This window comes from Triticum dicoccoides, chromosome 4A (genome assembly GCF_002162155.2).
Source record: "Triticum dicoccoides isolate Atlit2015 ecotype Zavitan chromosome 4A, WEW_v2.0, whole genome shotgun sequence".
NCBI classification, from domain to species: Eukaryota; Viridiplantae; Streptophyta; class Magnoliopsida; order Poales; family Poaceae; genus Triticum; species Triticum dicoccoides.
Genome location: NC_041386.1, coordinates 249,162,529 through 249,169,788, shown reverse-complemented (window position 1 = coordinate 249,169,788; position 7,260 = coordinate 249,162,529).

Genomic DNA, 7,260 nt, shown 5'->3' with positions numbered 1-7,260 from the left:
CCCAAGCCGCGCTCCACCCCGCGCCCCTCACCCGCGCCGTCACCCCACACCCGCCGCCGCCGCCGCCCTAGCACGCCGCTGTCGCCACCGTTCGCCCCGCCTCGCCGGAGGTAGCCCCGCGCCTCTCTTTTTCTTCCCCGCGGTTCGGTTCTTTTAAAAGAAACCGTTCCGGTTTTCTTTTCAGGTTTTTCTCTCCGATTCTTCGTTTCGGTTTCTTTTCCGAAACCCTAGATCGGATTTGTTTTCTTTTCCGATTTAGATGCCTTTTGACCGTTCACCGGATCGTTCGTCCTAACGAACGTGATCAGCGGATTCTTCTAGGTTAACGAACGACCGTTCGTTTAACCATTCTTCTTTTTCTTCTCGTCGGATTTATTCCGCGTCTTTACCGCGATCGTGATCTCAGATCCGATCTTCGTTCTAGTTTATCTTCTCGCCCGTTTATCGGAATCAGGTGATTCAAGCGCCTGGAGTTTCGTCTCGAAACCGCCGTTCCGTCTAATCAACTTGAACAAGTTTTTGCTATGATAAAATTTGACCTAGTTTCAACTTGCTAGAACCGAGTTGTTTTCTTCCGCCGTTTGTTTTCCGTCGTTTGTTCGGTTCGTTCTTTCTTTGCAACCGGAGTTCTTAAGTTGAATTTTCTGATTCGTTCTCTCGTTCGAGTTTTACTTGTGCATTAGATGAGTACTTATTGTGTGGTTACTATTGTTTGCTTATGATAGATTGACCGGAGTGTGACGAGTAGATCTGTCAAGAGATTTTGAGTGCGAATCATCTTCATCAACATTGCAGGCAAGTTCACACTTTGATCATACCTTTTCTACAACCCAGTTTTATTGCATTAGATCAATCCTCACACATTGCATGATTAGGATCTAATTAAATTGTGGGATGGGAAGTAGATGAGGTAGTACCTATTACCTGTATTATTATGAAACCTTTGGGAGTTACTTCTACGTTGCTTATTATGCCATGCTATGCTAGTAGACATGGATTGGGTGAGTGATATCCATGACAGATGTGAGATTGATGATTTTTAATGGTTTATCTAAGGTGGCAACTTAAACACACATCTGGGTGGACTGAGGCACCTGATGTCTATCAGGACTTGCCTATTTTTTTTGGACCGCCACCCAGGTTCAAAGGGATCATAAGATCTTTCAAACTAGAAACTTACGTGTGCAGCCACAAGCCATTATGGGCTCTGGCATAGTTGACTAAGTCATGCGAACTCTTACGGGTAGACTAGCAGATGTAGGGGAAGTAGGTGTACCGGTCTACCCACATGTAAGGTGCTAGCGCTTCTGAAATACTGTGTCTCGGTCATCCGTCTTCTCAAACACCATGTAGTGCGAGAAACCAAACGGAGGCGATCGAGTCTTGTGGGGAAAAGTGCACAAACCTCTGCAGAGTGTACAAACTAATCATGATTAGCCGTGTCCCCGGTTATGGACAACTTGAGTATCTAGTACTTGAATATCCTGTGAATCTCAACATGTTACTTCTAATTAATGTTGTTGGGTTTTAATTATTTTTAATTGGGATTGAGAATGCTGTCAACCATTCTCAATGTTTCACAACCACCATGATAGTTAAATAAATTTATTCCTTTGCAGTAGGGAAAAATTGGCTTTACGCAAAAACCTTATAACCATAGAGCTTTTCCACCAGCCAAATATGCATGTAGTGATAGCCATTGTTCATCATTCTCTATGGTGTGAATTTTGCCAGTACATTCAATGTACTGACCCATTTCGGGCTGCAACGTCTCATGCTGCAGGATTATCTTACGACGAGTAAGTGATATGTTAGGGTTACGATTTCTACACTCAACTTCGCCGTTGGTGTTGATGGTAATCCACAACCTTGTTGCTTCCGCTATATTAGATTGAGGTAATAGTATTTACGTTACTTTATACATGTGATTTACCTCTGTTATAAATCCTTCGAGTATTGTGTGTGTCAGCATACCGATCCAGGGATGACACATAAGCACAGAGACTTGATTCGGGTCGGGTCGCTACAAGATGGTATCAGAGCACATGTTGACTGTAGGACGTGACCCTAGAAATTGGCAAGCCCACAGCAAAGATTTTTCTCTACAACTTTCCCCTTTCAAAAAAATCTTTTACCTCTCTTCTCTTCTGAGTTTATTCAAAAATTCCCTTTAGTGAGACTATACCCCTTTCCCCTTTTGACCACGAAGATTCGACTGATGAGACCACTCCAAGAAGTACAAGATATCAGACAAGTAAGACCATTCGGAATGAAGAGGATTTTACCATACATTATGATAATGGAAACTACAACGGTTGAAGACTCCAAAGACTAGGAGATTTGAAGGCTCTGAAGAATCCCCAGATTTGTATGACCTAGGACTGCTACCCTTATGGAACTTGGCAGACTATGGAAGATGTCAATGCCCGAGATCAAGGTGTATTGGAGAAAGACCAAAACAAGGAGTATGAGAACTCGAAGTTTTGTCAAGGAAAACCCTAAGGCAGGGGATATCAACTATGGAGAGATAGCTCATGGAAATGACAAGAAAACAACCACGGCTATCCATGAGGTTATCGCCCGCATATGCTATTGTCACCATGCTGAGTTAAGGATGCATGTCTTCAGAATGGATTTGATGGAAGAAGGCTGATGGAGCACCTATCATAAGATGAAGTTTTAGCCCTAGCCGGTGTATCACCAGGATCTGGAGTAGTACATCAAGAAGTTTAAAATGGAGCTCCAGGAAGTCGTATTAGACAAGGAAGTATTTCATGAGGAACTCAGGATCCTGAATATGAGAGTAGCCAAGCTGGAGGAGCTACAACCTCGAGATACTGGAGAATTGTCAAGAACTGAAGGACAGTATGACCATGGTTCATGCCAAGGATGTTGAAACCTAGAAGTTTGAAATACAACTCCGGAGTATTAAAGGATGTCACGAGAGATTTCACGTCAACAGAGATTGATCTGGAAAAAGAACTTGAGAAGGACAAGCATGATCAGAATACGCCATTGGAGGCATGAACAAGGCATGAAGAGTTTGGCGATGTTGACCTTTAGAAGACCAAACCCCTGTTATATACCTACGTTAGATGCGACGTTTGTGAGTTGTCATTTGTTTAATGTTTTTCGACAGCCACAACAAAAATTTGTCTTTTCAAAACTTTTGTTTGTATTGTGTGTCCCTCTCCCTCTCTCTTATCTCACCCCAAACCCATGGACCCAATAGATGATAAATGGAGATGAGCTTGTATTTTCTGGACCGACGAGTCAATTGGAGACAGACCGATGGATTCAGAACATGGAGGATCATATGGAGAACAAGCCTATAGTCGGAAAGGATATGGCCCAGTATGCTCTTCAATGCTTTGAAAGAGGTGCTGCTACTTGGTGGAGGATATACCAAACATGAATGGATGGCAAGGAGTAACCACTTGGAAAGAATTTAAGTTGACTCTGCTAAAGTCTCAGTTTGTGTCCCAGAAGTTGAAGCCTTATGGAAAGGATATGAAGAAACCTTGTGCCTGCAAGATTTGTGGAGAAATAGGACACACCCATAAAGAACACAAGGATGAATGCCCTAATTGTGAAGGAAGTCACCCAGTTGAAGAATGCCCAACTAGGCAAATTACTTGTTTCTTGTGTGAAGGGACTACCCACTATCCTGCTCAGTGTCACATTCGCCCCTTGGTACAAAGAACCATCCAGCAGAAGAAAAGAGCAACGAGAGGAGCCCTCATGGAAATTTTAGAAGAAACTGTGATGAAGGAGGACACATCTAAAGAGGACTCGAGTAAACCCTACACCAATTCTTGCTATTCATGTGGAGAAGAAGGACACATCTCCCAGAATTGTATGAATGGGAATCTAGTAGAATTCCTGGCTGAGGAAGTAGAGTATGACCCACAAGAAATAGAAGCCCTGATTGGAATGGAAAAGTCCAGAAAGAGAAGTAGATTGGATTCCAGGAAGGATCTGAGTCATGTCACCTGTTATGGGTGCAAGGAGTCAGGGCACTACCACAACAATTGCCCAAAAAGGAAGCCAAGGACCCAAGTAGGCTATATAATCACAAGGAAACCTCGAATCTTCCCAGAAGTAATATGTTTCCGTTGTAATGAAGCAGGGCACTTTGCCAGAGATTGTCCGAAGGAGAAGGAGACTTGTGAAAAATAGTTGAGTTTGTAACAGAAGTAATATAGTAGTAGTAGTGAGAACATTTTCTTTTATATTGAGGTGTTGAGTTGAGACATGTAATGGAAAAGCGAGAGATTGTAATCATTTGAGAATGAATAAAGTTAGCATCGTTGGTACAGATATGGATTTTATGAGTTGTTACTCTATGAAGAAGGATTTTGACCATTTTAAGGATAAGAGAAATATGGTCTATGGAAGGTTTGTACATTTTAAGGGTGGTAGTACCCTGTAAGAACCATTGACCCCTGGAAAAGATAAGGATACTCCACTGAGTAGATTTCGGACAAAATGAATACGAGTTTTATCTCGATATGTGTGATGCCCCAAGAGTATGTGGGATGAAGTTGGAGACCGTCAGTTGTTTGGACCAAATGTGATCAAGGAGTCAGAAGAGAATGTTAAGTTGATTCGAGATAGACTGAAGGTAGCTCAGTCCAAGCAGAAGAGTTATGTAGACTGAAGGAGTTATGCAAACGCAAAGAGGTAGTCTATGAAATTGGAGACAGAGCATGTCTTCATGTGTTCCCTCTGCGAGGAGTTAAACGAATTGGAGTTAAGGTAAAGTTAGCCCCGAGATTTGTAGGACCATACCGAGTTTTGGAGCGTATGAGAGAAGTGGCCAACAAGTTGGAGATACCCGAAGGACTGTCAGGAGTTCAGGATGTATTTCACGGTTCCCAGTTGAAGAAGTGCCATGCAGAGATGGCCAATATTCCCGTGTAAGGAAGCTTGACCCTAGAAAGGAGAATAATATTCCATGAAGTAGAGTATGGACTTCTTAAGTATAAGTTTTACCTCGGTATGTGGGAAATCCCACGAGGATGAAGAGATGAAGTACTATTGGATATAAAGGAGGTATGATGTTGGTAATATGGAGCAATGGCAACCCCATGACAAGTCTGAGTACTCACGTCTTGGTTTGGTGCCAATAGAAGAGAGGAAGACAGTAAAATTGGATGGATTTAAGAATACTAGGAAGTTGGAACAACGATCAGTTGCCCGATGATAAGTTCAAGGTTTGCAAGTGATGAGATGGGCCATAACCCACAGGCCCCAGGACCTGCCAAGAAGCAAGCACATTCTTGCTAAAGGATAAACCTTGAGGAAGTTACGACTTTATCGATAGACGATCTTATAGGAGTAACGCAAAACCTGAGAGTTGTGAAGGAACGATAGATGGTTGTTTGGCTTGCAGAATCCATGGATTTATCCGAACTTGGTTCGTCGACAAGAGAAATTCTGCAATGCTTGTGAGGATGACCGAGTGTTAGAATGCGAGATTCGCTAAATCATATACAAGGTAATGATTTGGGTGCAAGATGGATTGATCACCATACCGACTTACTCTTATTATTCGCCTTGCTATATGGGATGGTAAGTCTGAGTGACTTACCTATAGTAGAGAGACGACGATCGAAACTCTGTTTAAACCTTAGAATGGTATAAGTATTTTTCCCTTGTACACGGCAGTTGTGCCAACCGTAGGTTATACGGTGAGGATCAACCCAGACCCATTTCCTACAGGAGAAACCATAAATTGTTAACCACCATGAGATATCGATAGTTATTTAGAATTGGCGCCAGACCGTCAGCTAAGAAGACCCAGTCACAGAAGAACCTTACCAAGATGAAAGATAAAAGAATTGAGAAAAAGGTTATGCCACTACCAAAAGAGCTCAGGGAAGGAATTTTCTCGAGGATCTGAGAAGACCAGCCCCGTCGAGAATAAGGATGGAGTATATGAGTTTCGATGGAACCGTAACAATGATTCTAAGGGTGGTAGCACCCCAGACCCCGGAGATGATCGATGGATTTGAGGAGACCCCCAAACCCTAACCTTTTCTTGCTAGGCGCTCCGAATCTCGAGGACGAGATTCATTTTAAGGGTGGTAGGTTTGTAACATCCCAAAATTCTAAATTTTGGAATGTTATAAACAAATAGATAGATTTGATTGATTGTTTGATTGATTGTCTGAAAGTGAGTGAATTCGAAACTTTTGAAAGTTAAATGAGAGGGAATAAAAGGACTTTCCCAAACTTTCATATTTGCTTTCTGATCTCCATGAATTCAAATGCTTTTCAAACACAAAACCCTGGAGAGAAGATGACATGACTTCTTCCGTTTATTTAAATGACAAGGGTGTTTGAAAAATATTTGAATTTCATTTGAAAATATTCCAATTCTGAAACTTTATGCGACTCAATGATTTTCACGAGAGAAGATAAAATGACTTCTTCAAAATTATATGAAATATGAGTTGGGAGTTTCAAAGAATTAATTTCAAAGTTCTTTTGAATTTATTTTCAATTGGAATGTTATACATTAGATCATCATGCATATCTTATTTTCTTGCATTTTGGTCGATCCTAGAAATTTCACGCAAACTCAAGGACCTTCGGAGAGAGTTGGAGATTTTGTTATTTTCATATTTGAGAGTTTTCTCGAATTTGAAAAGAGGATCATTTGGATCGTTTGATTTATTTATTTCATCTTCAATAATTTTTCCGTTATCAAAAATATAAGAGAGGGAATAATATGACTTTCCCAAAATTGAGGAAAAATGAAGATTTAATAAATAGATCAAGTTTTGGTTTTGCCGGAGTCTATTTGCATTTTATTTGGATAGGGAAAAATGCGCGTTTTCAAAAAATTGCATTTTAGGTCCGGAGAAAAGTTCATTTTGTTCGGCTCATTTTTAGGAGTCGGAGAAAATTTACTTTAGAATTTTTGGAGCTCGTTTAGATTTTCCTTTTTTTGTTTTTCTGCGCGCGGAAACTATTTATAAAAAAAAGAGAGCCAGGCCAGCCGGGCCAAAGGCCCAGCCAGCCGGCCGCCTCCCAGCCCCCTGCGTGCTGCGCGCCAGCGCCAGGCAGGCGCAGCTAGCCGCCGCCGCTTCTTGCTTCTAGGTCGAGTCCAATATGGACTTAGGTCGGTTAGCCCCCCCCTCTTTCCTTTGTTCCGTTTTTCTTTTTCTTCTAGGACTCTTTTACCTATTCTTTTTCTTGTCCCCTACCCCAAGTAAACCCCTCCCCCTCACCTATATAAATACCCCCATAGAC